Here is a 14,853-nt window from a genome sequence, read left to right as displayed (position 1 = left end):
AGCCAAGGATGGGCCAGTTCAGCCCAGACAGAGACCAGAGTCATTGGGAACAAATGAGAACCAGGGGAGGGTATCAGGCATGAGTAGCCTCTGAGGGGCCATCGGGATCACAGTCAACAGCCGATGAGGCCCAGGCGGGGATCATAGGCAGCAGGAGCAGGGGAGGCCCAGGCGGAGATCACGGGCATGTAGGAGCAGGTCTGGCCCAAAGGGAATCTTCGGCAGCAAGAGCACATATGTCCCAGGCGCGTATCAGAGCCGGAGTCCAGCAGCTGAGACCCAGTGGGTATTGGTGGCAGTAGGACCAGGGGAAGCCCGGCGGGGATCGTGGCTGGTGGACACCAGCGAGGCTGTCAGTTGCTCCCACGGAGCCAGCACGGTCTGCCTCTCATGCTGGGCCCTTTTCCGAGGGTCCTGGGCTCCCTGAGGATGCAGGGCAGAGAGGAGCCATTCTGCTCCCTCCTTTCCCCCATACCCCTGGCTCGGACAGGACCCCCAACACGGACCCCCTCTGTTTCAGGCACATGCAGCAGCGTCTCCACGGGACGGCCAGGAAGATGCTGAGCTCACACTGTGCAGGCTCACGGACCACTATGGCTTTCTGTACTGAGTCCTCTGGGCCTTTCTTCATCCATCCCGGGGCAGGAACGCCTCCCTCGGGGCAGGACTCATCTCTCCAGCTCAGGGCCTTGATCCCCAGAGCCTCTGAGGTGCAGAGTCTGGGCTGGGCTGGAGCTGAGAGAGACACCCAGGAGGCAAACCCAGGAAGCAGGCAGGAATGGAGCTGGGCCTTGGGCCAGGCCCCTGGCCACTCCGAGGAGTGATGGGGAACTCCATGCCTGCTTCAAGGAGGGCCCCTTGTCTGCCTCCCCTGCATTCAGACTGAGTCCTCCATTCAGCAGGGGCTCCAGAGGGTGAAGGTTCTGGGACGGTGGTGTCCGTGCTATTGCACGGCGGTCCGGTCCGGTCCGGGACGAGGGGCGAGGGGCGACGGGTGCTCCTCATGACACCCCTAGGCCAGGACCGACACAGCTTCCGAAGGTTGGGTTCCCCTCTGTGGGTGGAGACCCTGCTGATGCGGCGCCTAGCGGGAGACGCAGTGTGAGCCCCGACCGGCTGGGGTGCCCGGTGACTAGGGCTGGGAGCCGGTGTGCTGTGTAGAGAGCCCAGCAGCCAGCAGTGTGCCCCGAAGCCCGGGTCCCCCAAGACGCTGACCTCAAGGGCAGTGAAGACCAACTAGATGGGCCTGGACAAGAGGCCTCATGACAAGATGTCGATGCTTCTCCACCGCGGACGGCTACCTTGTACCACAGAACCAGGGTGCCCTAGGTCAGCCGTGTCCACAGAGTGTGGCCGGGTCACGGCTGACCTTGATCGCTGGTCTAGGGTGAGCCAGGCTCCAGCAGCCCTGCGGCCCCCATGCACCCCCCCACATCCATCACCCCATGACCGCTGCTGCACCACGCACCTCGCAGAGAAGGCCCCGATGTGAGAGGCAGGCCCGGCCCGGGGCTCACCTGCCCACGGGATCAGCAGCTTCTCTAGGCTCTCATGGCGAATGCTGCGGCTTCTGGGTCGGTCTGCTGCCATCCTCGAAAGCGGCCTGTTCTCTCCGTGGACTCGGGCCCAGCTGCATCCCCAGGAGGGACTCCGTGTGCAGCCCTTACCGGCCTCACTGGGGGCGGGAGCGCATTGTAGGCATCAGAAAACCAGCGTGACAAGGAGGGTCAGGCCGCAGGCTTGGAGGAGGAGGCTGGTCGGCAGAGGGAAGACAGGCGAGAGAGGACTCCTGGGTAAACCGGAGTTTATTTCAGTCAGAAGCGCGCGCTCTGCAGAGACACCGTTCAGAGCGCGGAGGAAAGCTTAGGGGCGGGGCGCGTGGGGGTTACATATTTCCATTCCTGCACCGAAGACAGGGCCCTTGCACATGGAGGACACGCAGCTCAGGGACCGAGCGCCCGGAGCCTCGCACAGCAGACACAGCTCTGAGCAGACACTTGAGCAAAGAAGACGCGCGCACGGGGCTGGGCACGCATCCCATGGGGGGAACAGCGCGAGGCACCAGCGCCCCATGGACTGCACCACGGACGGGCTTGACCCTGTGCACACACCTTGGCTGCCTTGGGCTCAGGTAAGGAAGCCAGATGGTGTCTAGTGGCATCCACGGGATCTGGGACAAGCCAGACCACGGGGAAGAGGGACCTCAGGGGCTGCGGGGAGCGGTGTGGGGTCGGGGAGCGGCTGGCCACCAAGGGGACATTCACGGTGGGGCCAGAATGCAGAGCTGGGACTCCAGCTCCCATTGTCCCAGAGACGCAAGGACGGGGCTCTGGACTGTAGGACTGAGGCCAGGACAGGGTGCAGACCTCAGCGCCCCTGTCCCTGAGCTCTGGAGCTGCCTGGTGCTCTAGTGGGTATCACCGTTGCCTTAAAACTCAGGTCTGAGTCCTAAAGAGACCGAACTAGGAATCAGAACCGGGCGGGCAGGACGGTTCCCAAGACCCTGACCTCCACCCCATTGAGGTGGTCTCATTCCATGGGAACGTGCCACCTCTTGCAGGAGGTGGGCGACTAAAAGGACAGGAGTCAGATAGTGGGAGTCCTGCTCAGGTTCCTGTCCGGGGAGGCGGCTTTTTGGGAGCTAACTCAGTGGGTTTCACTGGAGAGACAAGCCGAGCAGGGTAGGGAGTCGGCAGGGCGGCTGGACAGGACTGAGAGCTCAGGACGCCCTCCCCGCAGGGCGGCTCCAGCAGCGGGGCAGGCCAGAAACTGCACCGGCCGCCTCCCCACTAGCAAAGGGCATTGCCTCCCCAGGGAGCTTTCAGGGCTCTGTAGCCATGGTCACTGGCCCTACCATTGGCAGACCATTCTCAGATTCCCACGGGTCCTTCAGCCTCCTATCTGGCTGCCGGCTTGCCCCCCAGACCCCCCCGCCAGCCCACGGCCGGCCAAAGTCAGGTAGCAGCATCTGTCACTCGCATGGGTCCCCAGACTGAATCCCAAGCCCAGGAGTTGGCCCTGCACACCCCCATCACCCTCCCTGTGGGCCACGTGCCCTGACCCTGGGTGCTGGGAACTCCCTTGCCCCTGCAGCAACCCCTGCAGTAAAGAGTTGTTGGGTGAGACAGGCCTGGTCCTCACCCACCCAGCTGGGTCTCTGTGAGGAGGAGGGTCCTGTGCCCCAGCGGCTGCCCCCCACCCCCCGCCCCATCCAGGGCCGGACAGCAGTCTTGCTGTCTGGGAAGAGCGGGACCAGCCGGGGTCCGGGAGGGCTGTGGGCACAGCCTGGAGGCAGGGCATGGAAGAGGAGGCACCTGCCAGGACTCGCTCCCCACCTGGTGGGGGGACAAGGCTCTGATCGGTGGGGGGTAGGGTGGGTTGGGGGTGGCGCCTGAGGCCTTCTCAGGCTTCTTCATTCCAGGGTTTCCAAAACTGGCACCATTCCAGGCCCATCACGACCTCATCACGGCAAAAGAACTAAAACGCCTCAAGAAACACCTCGCGAGTAGAAACTCCCCAGAGGCTCCGTCCCCACAGCCCGGGGCAGGCATGGGGGTCCCACAGAACCCTGCGCATGCTGCCCAGAGCCTAGTGTCCTGTTCCTTCTCCTGCTGGGCCCAGGGGAGCGTGTCCACCTAACTCTAGGGCCCGGGCCCAGGGAGGTTTGCCACCGGTGGGTGGGTCCTGAGCACCTCCTGTCCTTCCACCAGGACAAGGAAGAGATGAGGCTTTACACCCCAAATGGTTTCTGCAGTGCTTCATCGGCTGGGCAAGGCCCCCAGGCAGACCCAGTCCCACCTGCTCCCTGGCCCTGGCCCCCAGGGAGGCCCGAGCTCAGCCTCACCCCTCAGACCAGCCGGCCCCCAATCAGCAGCCCTAAGGCCGAGGTTCATGGCCCAGAACAACCCCGGAGAACCCAAGAGGACCCCTGAGGAGGTGCCAGGGGACCAGCTGTGTCCTCTTTAGCTCCCCAAGGAAGGCCAGGGGAGCCTGCAGAGCGACAGGCCCTCAGCCCATTCTGCGGCCAGCCTCGAGCCTCTCGGGACGGGTGGCCCCCGAGGGTGGGGCAGAGTCTGTGGCCTCCCAGGTTCGCATGTCCTGCTGGCCAGGCCCTTCCCTGGAGCCGTCCGGAACCCCATCTTCCCCGGGAGGAGGGCACCCACAGGAGGGGGTGCGGGGCCTTCTCCGATGGAGGCAGGGGGTGGCGGGGACTCCCCGTGGTCCCGCTCTCCCAGACCCCCTTTTCTCTCACCCTGAAGCTGTGGGATGTCCACATGCTATATGGGGAGTGCAAGCTCACAACCATGGCACACACCATCCTCAAGGTGCACCGCAGTAAGTGAGCCCACGGGAGCCCAGGCGTGCACGAGGGTGGGGTCAGGGGCGTTGGGCCAGTGTGCTGAGGAACTTTCAAGCCTTGGTGGAGGGACGGAGGCCAGGCAGGTGGCTTGGGCAGGACTCCCTGCAGAGGAGCAGCGGGCAGGAGGCCTCCCCCTGCCCCGGCTCTGCCTGCCGCGCTCCTGGGCACAGCTGGACCTCAGCAGCTGCCCCTGGGAGGCAGACTGGGGTGGCAGGGTGGGGCCCCGCTGGCTCGGACTCACACACATTGCCCGGAACCCCTCCTGAAGCTGCCTCTGAAAGGTCTTCGGGACTTCCTGCAGGACACGTTAGCCCAGCCCCTGGCCCTGGAGGATGAAGTGTCAGGACACCGTCAGGCCTCCATGGCTTCGCTCTGAAGGATGAAGTGTGACCTGCCCCACCCCCAGGTAGGCTCAGGGCCCCCACCCCTCCGGATTCTCCCTCCTGGGCAGCACACAGTGGACAACGCCCCAGAACCTTCCTCGTCATCTCTGTCCCTCTATACTCCTGGCTCCAACCTCGGGGACCCCAGGCCAGGGCGGGACATATGCCAGCTCCCTGCAGGGGTTGGGCATCAGCAGCCTGGAGGGTGGTTGTCGGGGCAGGCCAGGGTGGACACGCAGGGAGCCATGAGTATACCCTGCGGGCCCAGCCAGCCGGGGACAGACAGCCTGCTGGAGGCGCTAACCCAGTCTGCCTCTTTGCAGTGGGCCCTGAAGAGTTCCCAATGCCCCTGGGCCTGGAGCAACGTCCCCAATGCCCAGGCCTCTTTTCGCTTCTCGCGGTGTTGAGATGCTCCCCAGAGTGAAGGGGTGGCACCCCCAGGCCCGGCGCACACCCTGAGCAGCCAGGAGCCTCCCACCCCCAGCCAGGCCATGCTCAAGGCCAAGGAGCCACTGCAGGTGGAAAAGTCCACGGAGTCCGAGGCTGCCCACCTGTGGCCGGGAGCCCCGGCGTCAGGTTCTGGCCCAGCTGCCCTCAGCCCAGGACCCCTGACTGGCCCGCCTGCTCCCACAGTGATGGAATTCCCCCCCCCGCCAGCCTCCCAGCGCACCAGGAGAATGCAGGAAGGGGAGTCCCAGACATGACGCCGAAACACTGGGTCCTTTTCCCTTCAGCCCCTGCCTGGGCCACCCCAGCGGTCACACCACAGACCAGGCCCCAAAATGCCCCTGGGAATCCTGGGACAGGGTCTCCCCAGCCCACTACAGATGAAGCTGTAGGGCCCAGGACACCCTTCCTGCCCTATGGCCTCTGCAGCTCATGACCCTCTCTGGGGAGTGACTGGCACAGCTGAGACACATCTGGGCCAGCGCTGAGCCACCAACCCCAAGGCCCCACACCTTCCCAGGACCCTTGGATTCCACCTATACAGGGAAACTAGATGCTTCCTGGCCTCTGGAGTAGAGCACGATGCTGAGCGTGCGGACCCTGAGGCTCTGGGCAGCCAACACCATGCCCTGCCTTGTCACACTGGCCTTCCTAGAGGACAGTACCCACCTTAGGAGGCACAAGTTCCTAACCCAGAACGATCTCACTGAGTGGTCCCAGGTCCTGGGGGGTCAGAGACGACCCAAGTCCCCCTAGGACCAGAAGGAATACTGATGGGACATAGGCCCCATGGCCCTGGCCAGCCCTGGGGTCTGTCCCAAATCTGTTTTAAGTTCTCTCAGGGCTCTGTGTGGCCAGCTGGGACCTGGGCACGCCCCATGGATCCACATCTCCGACCTAGGGCAGCACTGGGGACCACATCTCACCCCGGTTAGGGCAGAGCAGGGGCTAGCAGGTGGGCCCCGCCCACTGACCCCCACAGTAGGAGACAGGTGCCACCAGAGGCTGGGTCACCAGCAGTCTCATGGCAGCCATGGGGCAGAGGAAGAGGTCATGCAGACATGCCAGGACCCTGTCCCGGAACCCCAACACTTCCCTCTGACTCGGATCCGCTGTCCTCAGCACCTGGCTTTAAGGGGTCACTGCATGGAGTCAGCACACCCCCAAGGTGGGGCACACTAGCTCCCGTGCCCCCTTGGGATTTCAACATTCTCCTGAAGGAAAGGCGGGTCTCCATCCCCAGGAGAAGGCTCCCTCCCTTGGTTCTGAGACCCCGCTGACTGTTGAGAGTTCAATAAAGTGGTGTCGCGTGAGAATGCGAAGCCGGCCTGTTCCCACAGCGCCACAGCTCTGTGCCAGAAGCACCAGACAGACACCCAGAGAGAAGAGGGTGGCTCTGCCCCGGCCGCCTCACCAGCCCTGCAGGCATCCCCGAGAGGGGCTTCCAGGCAGACAGACACAAAGCTGAGGGTCCCAAGTGCCTTCCCATCTTGGCCAGACGCCAAGGTCAAGACCATCCAATAACTGACTGGGACTCAGCCTGTGGCCACAGGGCCAGGACGGGGCTAGGAGGAGAGTGACAGCTGGGGTGCTGGGGCCTCCGGTCAGCACATCTGTGCAAGCATCCTGGGAGGTCTACTGCCACTCTGTCCAGCCGGTCTACAGTGACTGTCCAGGGCGTCTGGGGTGGCCGGGGTCCTTCTTCCTTCCCCTGCTCCTTCCTCTGTCCCCCCTGCTTCTGGCATCCAGCACCTCCCTGCCCTTGCCTGTGCTTCTGGGGCACAAGAGGGCCTTCGGGGATGCCAGGATGGCCTGAAAGGGACGTCAGGAGGGGGGGGACTTGCAGCTCATGCAGCCTGGGCCACCGTCCTTGGGTGAGCTCCGTTTCCCCAACCTGCGCTCCTGGCTCTCTCGCACCAGCATCTAGAAGGCGTCCTCACGTCCTAGGAAGAAGGGGCTTCTTCAGAGTAGGAATTGGCCTAGTGGCCTAGCAGGGGGAAGAGGACTAGTGGCCTAGCAGGGGGAAGGGGACTGAGCGACCCAGTCCTTCCCCACCTTCTCTCTACCCCGTATGGGTTCGGCTCATCCGCAGCCCCACGGCGATCCTTATCAGGCAACTCGTTCCTCCGGACCTCCCCCACGGGGCCGGTCCTTGGTCTGGCTCCCAGCTTGAACATCCCCTGTCCCAGTCCTAGCTGACCGACCAACCTTGTCCCCAACAACGCACGAAGGGGACAGGGCCAACAAGGACCACCCTAGCAGCAGGGACTTCTGACTCTCCCTGGAGCTGTGTCAGCCCGGACCCTGGCCCCCCCTCCCTCCTTTGGCCCTGCCATCCAGGACACTCACAGCACTAGGGACTGCTGGGTCCCAGGGGTCCCAGGGCGTCCCCGAGAGTCCTGGCGCTGGAGCCCGAGCTTTCCCTGGAATCCTTCACTCCCTGCAGTCCCATCTGCTCCCTGCAAGGAAGAAGGTGGGAACTGGTTGTCATGCTGCAGGCACGGGCGTATCCAGGACCTTGACAGAAAAACATGAGGAGAAACAGGGACAGGGAGACCCCCGAGGGCCAGCCAGCAGCTCACCTGTACTGGAGTCCTTGAAGGACTTGGTGTTGTTGATGGTAAACACACACAGGAGGTCTCCTCCAGTGGGCATGTACTGGTCTCCGTGGAGCTAGACGCCTCCTGGCCCGCGCGTCCAGAATGTCCAGCAGGCTCGTCTCACCATCCATAACCACTTGCTTCTTCCTGCCAGAGGACAGGACTTCAGGAGCCCACTCCCGCCCTCCTCTCCTGGGATGGGGAGACGTGCCCCTCCCGGGGACCTCTCCTGCTCCATCCCCAGGTCCCACAAGATGGGGACAGCCTCCTACGGAGCACCTAGCAGACAAGCCCACGTCAGGATTCACGGCCAGGGGCAGCAGCACCACTCCCGTCCGTGGCGGGGTCACACTCAGCCACAAAGTCGGTCCGGATGAGCTGGATGGTCAGGGCATCTCCCCACACCTCCAGCGCCCACCTTCCTCCGCATAGATCCTGAAGTCCATTCTTGTCTCACATCACTGGGATGCTGGGGAAGGTTCTGGTCAGCCTCCTGGCTGTTGTCCTCAGAATCAGCAGGCCCGTCTCCTGGACTGAGCCTTCCGGGCTTTACCCTCGAGGTTCCTCCCCGTCTGGGTAGCGGTCTAACAGTGTGTGTATTTTACCCTGACCCGGGGCTTGCCCTGCTTCTCAGCGGGGCGTTGGCCTAAGCGTCTGCTCACCATCTCAGGAGATGGGACCGCCTTCCTCTTTTTGAGATACAGAATACAACCTGTGCTTGGGATTCTACTCCAAGCCCTCGGGAGGCCCAGAGAGACACATTTCTGAGAAAGAGCGGTGACTCCTGTAATCTGTGCCTTTGGAAGTAACTAATTTAGGATTAGCCACTCACAATGGCCACCAGGTACCCAGACTGGAATGACCTGTTTCCCCACCCTCTTGGGAAGGAGACTGGAAAGGGGAATAAGTTTTCTGTTCGGGACTCAAGGTTTTCCAGGAGGACTCATGGCTCTCACGTGTAAAAACCATTACACTGATTTACAGTTCCTGGACCAGGCACCTCAGGTCTGCTGTGACCTGGCCTCACTTTCAGGACCAAGAATGTCACAGGGGCCATCCGGGTTTGTAGGTACAAGGCGCCCCCCCTCATGCGACAGGTCTCTGACTGTCCCTGGGAAGACCCGGTCCACGGACGCCCCGTGGCTCCTCCGCTATTACTTCGGTGGCCCTCCAGGTCAGCCCCCCTCCCGGACCCAGGTTTTAAAGCACCTGGTCGAGCTACAGAGCTCTCCGCTCTCCACACAGACACAGCTCTGCCTCCCGCCCCTATTCACCTGCACGTACCCTGTGTGGGCTCACCCCGCTTTCCCGTCTCGCTAGTCCCCGTAGCATCTGGGTCTTCACTCACACCCGGAGAATCAGCACCAAACCCGGGATTCCGGCAAGGACAGACCGTCCAGAGAACCCTAAGGGGACTGGGGAGGCAGGAACACGGCCCGCACACCAAGGAGTCGCACTGAATCCTTGCAGGCTGGAGCTGGTGTGGGGGGCACGCGCCCACCGGGATCCCCGTTTTCTAAGATGCATGCGGAGATTTTGACAGATGAAATAGACCTGAGGTCTGGGGTTTGCTGGGACACACTGGCTGCTGGCGACGCGTGTGGTGAGCACAGGACCCGGGGCTACAACCTGGCTGACCACACTTGGGGATTCGTCATAATATTTGTCTTTACAAACAGAAGAAATTGTCTGAAATAAAACGCAACAACATTCAGAACTGTAGAAAAACACCAAGAGGGGCTGTCCCTTTGACCCATGTGACCCTCGTTTGGTCCCTGTGTGTCCTTGTCCAGCCGAGTCTGTGCTGCCTGGTCCCCGGCTCCCCTTAGTGTCCCCGAACCACAGCCCCACCCTCTGTCCCCTGCCCTTCATATACTAGCTGCATGACACCTTTTGGAGTTCAGCTCACATAGGGACCCCGGGAGGCTCTCGACCTCAGACTCTCAGGGTGCGCGGAGGGGGCACCTGGCTCGTCCACAGCACTTCTACCATGTGGCAGTATTTTGTTTGCTGCCAACGTCCCCTCCTCTCCTCAGAGAGAACCCACGTTCCCCACACAGAAGCCCAGGGGGGGTCCCCAGAGTGTCGCCTGTGGACCCCAGCGCCCTGCTTGCCCGGTGACCTCACCCGACGCCATAGCAATCTCAGAGCACGATGTGGTTGAGAAGGTCTGGTTTTAGTCCATACTGATCTGCTTCATGTCCCCGGAGAAGAGCGGGTCCTGCCCCGTCCTTGCCTGTGGGCAGAATGGGGGAGGTGCAGCCAGCAACTGCAAACGGAATCTAACTGCCACCAACTGCCCTTCTAAGCAGGAAGTGCCGTTAGCTGCCACATGAGCGGGTCGTGCACAAACCTCCTTCTGTCCCCTGCCTCTGAAGCCGGGACTGGGCACCTGGGCCCCACGTTCCCGTGCTGTCTGTGTCAGAGACTGTGCTCTGCCGCCCTGGGTGGGGAGGCGACTCCGGATGGTTAGCCCAAGGCCCCTCACCTCCCCCTGCCCCAGGGCCTGTCCTCCAGGACTGAGTACCAGCCTGGGCCCTGAGCTTGACTGCACTAGACAGCAGAAGCGAAGGCAACAGAAGCAAAACTGAACTAGTTTGACTCCCCCAAATGAGAGAGTATCTGCTCAGCCACTGATGCCGTCAACCAAACGAAAAGGGAATCTACTGACTGGGAGCAAATACTTGCAAATCACACATGTGATAAGGTTCATATTCATAAACATATAGAACTCATATTACACAATAGCAAAAATAAAAACATTAAAAATAGGCAGAAGGTCCCAACAGACTTTCTCACAACAAGCCCTACAGGTGGCCAACGGGAACATGAAAAGATGCTCAACATCCCGGTCGCGAGGGAGCGCAGGTCTAAGCCACGGGAGTGACCGCCTCACCCCCGTCAGAAGGGCTGGCATCGGAAAGACAAGAAACACCAAGTGTGGGCGAGGATGTGGAGAAAAAGGATCCCTGGGGCACAGTTTTTGGGAATGAAAGTTGGTGCAGCCCCTGTGGGGAACAGCAGGGAGGTTCCTTGAAAAATTAAAAATTAGAACAACAACAACAACAACAAAACCCTCACTGAACAGAATTACCTTGTGAATCAGCAACTGTGCTTGGGGGAGTTTATCTGAGAAAAGCGAAAAAATAAATGTGAAAAGACGTCCGCCCTCCACCCTTACTCCGCGGGGAACGACCCCGTGTCTGGCGGGGGAGGAACACACAGAGAGGACGAGTGTGGACACACCCCGGAATATTCCTCAGCCGCGAGCACGAGTGAAATCCCGCTGTTGGCAGCGACGTGCCTCGGCCTCGGGGGCATCGCGCGAAGTGAAATCAGTGAGACCCAGAAAGACAAACCCGGACGGTGTACGTGGTTCACGTGCTCTAGCGCACACGTGTGCGAGTGCCCACAGGCACACGGGGCACCCCGTGGTCCTCAGATGCGGGCAGTCTGACTTCCTGGGTGCCGCCCCGGGGAAACTGTCCCTCACAGGGGAAAGCCGCCTGCAAGAAGGTCTCGGGGGTTGGGGGGTGGGGCGCGGGATGATGGCAGCAAACCGCACCCAGCTGCGCGGTTACATGCTCAGGACCACCCAGGTGCCCCCTCCCAGCACCCCAGGGTCTGCGACCTGCGGACCGAATGAGGGCCTCACGGACCGAAGGGACAGCACTCTTGGTGTTTTCCTATAGTTCTGAGTGTTGTTGCGTTTTGGACCCTTTCCTCTGTTTGTACAGATAAATAGGTGAGTGAGCTCCCTAATGCCGTCCCGGTGCGGCCGCGGGTCCGGTGCTCACCACCCGCGTCGCCAGCAGCCAGTGTGTCCCAGCAAACCCCAGACCTCGGGTCTATTTCATCTGTCGAAATCTCCGCAGCATCTTAGAGAACGGGGACCCCGGTGGGCGCGTGCTCCCCACACCAGCTCCAGCCTGCAAGGATTCAGTGCGACTCTTGGTGCGCGGGCCGTGTTCCTGCCTCCCCGGCCTCCTTAGGCCTCTCTGGACGGCCTGTTCTCATCAGAAGCCCAGGTCTGGGGTTGATTCCCGGGTGCGGGTGGGGCCCCCGGCGGCACAGGATGCCAGCAGGACGGACGGGAATGCAGTGGGAGCCCAGGAGGGCGGGGTGCAGGCCGATCGCTGCAGGAGAGGCAGCTCGGTGTGTGAGGGCTGGGCGGCTGGCTGTGTGCTTCAGAGCCCGTGGGCCCGGGGAGGCCGACCTGGAGGAGCCGCCGGACAGCCGTGGACTGGGCCTCCCCACGGGGCTGTCCCAGACCTGACTCGGGAAGAGACACTGATGTTCCTCCACCCAGGGCCGTCGCCCTAGCACCTCCAAACCTAGGGGCCGTTGCGACAGCCTTGGCCCTCAGACTGTGGCCGGGTCACAGCTGACCTGTGATGGCTGGTCCAGGCTGAGCCAGCGTCCAGCAGCCCTGCGGCCCCGGGGCACCCCCCCACATCCATCACCCCATGACCGCTGCTGCACCACGCACCTCGCAGAGAAGGCCCCGATGTGAGAGGCAGGCCCGGCCCGGGGCTCACCTGCCCACGGGATCAGCAGCTTCTCTAGGCTCTCATGGCGAATGCTGCGGCTTCTGGGTCGGTCTGCTGCCATCCTCGAAAGCGGCCTGTTCTCTCCGTGGACTCGGCCCAGCTGCATCCCCAGGAGGGACTCCGTGTGCAGCCCTTACCGGCCTCACCGGGGGCGGGAGTGCATTGTAGGCATCAGAAAACCAGTGCGCCGAGGAGGGTCAGGCCGCAGGCTTGGAGGAGGAGGCTGGTCGGCAGAGGGAAGACAGGCGAGAGAGGACTCCTGGGTAAACCGGAGTTTATTTCAGTCAGAAGCGCGCGCTCTGCAGAGCCACCGTTGAGAGCGCGGAGGAGCGCCGCGGGCCGGTGGGGGGCGTGTTTCTGTTCCTGCACCGAAGGCAGATGGAGGACACGCAGCTCAGGGACAGAGAACTCCACGCAGTGCACAGGGGACACAAGCTCTGAGCAGACACTTGAGCAGAGAGGTCGCGCGCACGGGGCTGGGCACGCATCCCGTGGGGGGACAGCGCGAGGAACCAGTGCCCCACGCCAGGACCCCATCGACGCTGCGCACACACCTTGGCTGCCTTGGGCTCAGGGAAGGAAGCCAGATGGCGTCTGGTCATGTCCCCGGGATCTGGAACCAGCCAGACCACAGGGAACAGGGACCTCAGGGGCTTCGGGGAGCAGTGTGGGGGGAGCACCTGGCCACCAAGGGGACGTTCATGGTGGGGCCGCTGGTCCAGGGCCAGAGGGCCCAGCTGGTGGCTCAGGGAAAACCCAGGAGCTGCCCAGCCCACGGCGGAGCTGTCACGGAGGCGACGGAAAACACCAGAATGAAAATTGACTCTGTCACACTGGATGTCTGAGGTAGCTGCCTGGCATTGCGTGGAGACCGGGCCCTAAAGACGTCAGCCATGGAGGTGCCCTGAAGACCGCAGGCCCCGTGCGCTGGATTCTGCCCCGCACAGAGTGAGCGACGCACCAGGTGAGGGAGGGCGCAGGTGCGGGAGGGAGACGTCGGGCTTCGTGATAGAACATGTAGAAGTAGGATGTAACCTTTGTGGAGCCGGACTCAAACAAGCCAACAGTTAATTATTTTTGAGACAGCCAAGGTAATTTAGAATACAGAGCAGGCATTAAGTGACCGTAGATAATAATTACTAGTTTTGTTAGTTGTAATGATGAATACCAGTTCGATTAGTAAAAAAAAAAAGTGTGGCTGGTGATTGGTGGATTGTGTCTGTAGTGGTGGATGTATACTGAAGTATTAGGGTAAAAGTGTGTGATGGTTTGGATTTCTCTACAAACTTCCCAATAAGAGAAAAGGAAAAGAAATAAGGGGAATGAACAGATGAAACAGTGATCAGAAAATTGTTCTAATTTTTCCTGCTGAATAAAAGGACTCCCATGAATTCATTATGCTGTTCTGTCTCTAAACTTTCTGTCTGCAAAATTTTCCATAATCAAAGTAAAAAACAGAATGATTAAGAGATACTGTTTCTTGCAGTCATCAGAACCCAAAATATCACGGAGTGTGCACTCGATGCCAGGGACTTTGGGACGGGTGGGGAGACAGATGCTCGTCTTCTGAGAAGGGATTGTGCGTGTATTAAGGTAAAATGTCCTAGGAAGGAGTCCAGCAGCAAAGAGCACCCACGTGAAGTCAGGCCAACTGACTTTTGAGCAAGGGAGACAGCACCTCAGGAGAACCAAATGGAGGGGCAGCGGGGTGATCAGAGGACATGGAAAATGATGGGTTGGGGCAAAATTGAATGGAGCTGGGGTAGAGATACTCTCTGCAGAGCAGATCTGCATGTAAAAGGGCTTAACATTGGGCCCGCTGGGGAAGCTGACTCAGAGTCCCCAAAAGTAAGATTAATGTGGGATGTTGTGTCCAAGGCACCCCCCCCCCAACACTGAAGCTCTGCATGTAGTTGGAAACGGAGGCTACTTCTTTGTGTCAGAGACCGCCCCCCCCCTCACCCTCTGGCTCCGATCTTGCAGGCAATAAAGGGATGTTCCATTCTTAATGACACGGCTTCAGATGGCGGAGATTTTACGGTGGGAGGGACTCTCAGCACAGTGTCCTTGATGTTAACAAGAACCGCTGCCCAAGTTCACGGTGGTATCCCCAGGATTCACCTGCCAGCCCTGCTCCTCCTCGAGAGCATTCCCCACATGCACCCCTGCCCCTAGTAACAGTGACCTTGAACTGAGCGCAACATAACTCATGCACCAATGACAAGAGCCCACAAGCCTTTCCCAGGGTTTACCACTTTCCCGGGACTGGCCAAACACGTGACAAGGTGTGCCCCATTTTCACTATCCTGTGTGAAGCCTTTAGACTCCGAGGTGTCTGGGCATGTTCCCGTTTGGGGAAATCTCAGCTTTTGGAGGCTAATTCCCCGAGCTCAACACCACCACCAATCCCAGGTGCCTTCACTGCCCTCGAACACGAGGTCTTCGAGTGGGCACAGCACTTTTAGAGGGAAGGGAGGCCTTCTGCCCTCCCAGAATCTCATCAAGCACACTGA

The 14,853-nt window shown here is 61.0% G+C and overlaps 1 long non-coding RNA gene across 2 annotated transcripts; it reads right to left on the bottom strand.

Annotated features, from left to right (window-relative positions):
• Nucleotides 1-1,787: 1,787 nt before the first annotated feature.
• On the bottom strand, nt 1,788-10,045 carry LOC309861583. Of its 2 annotated transcripts, XR_014310035.1 has the most exons (4): nt 9,918-10,045; nt 7,773-7,937; nt 7,540-7,707; nt 1,788-7,133 (listed from the first exon to the last, which is right to left on the bottom strand). It is a non-coding gene; the product is annotated as an uncharacterized lncRNA (long non-coding RNA). The 2 variants fall into 2 exon arrangements; XR_014310036.1 differs by having other exon boundaries at nt 7,540-7,937; nt 9,918-10,037.
• Between the last annotated feature and the right edge of the window lie 4,808 nt (nt 10,046-14,853).

Source organism: Mustela nivalis (genome assembly GCF_964662115.1).
Source record: "Mustela nivalis genome assembly, chromosome: 3".
Classification (NCBI taxonomy): Eukaryota; Metazoa; Chordata; class Mammalia; order Carnivora; family Mustelidae; genus Mustela; species Mustela nivalis.
Note: the sequence above shows the minus strand (reverse complement) of the source record. Positions and strands in the feature narration are given on the sequence as shown.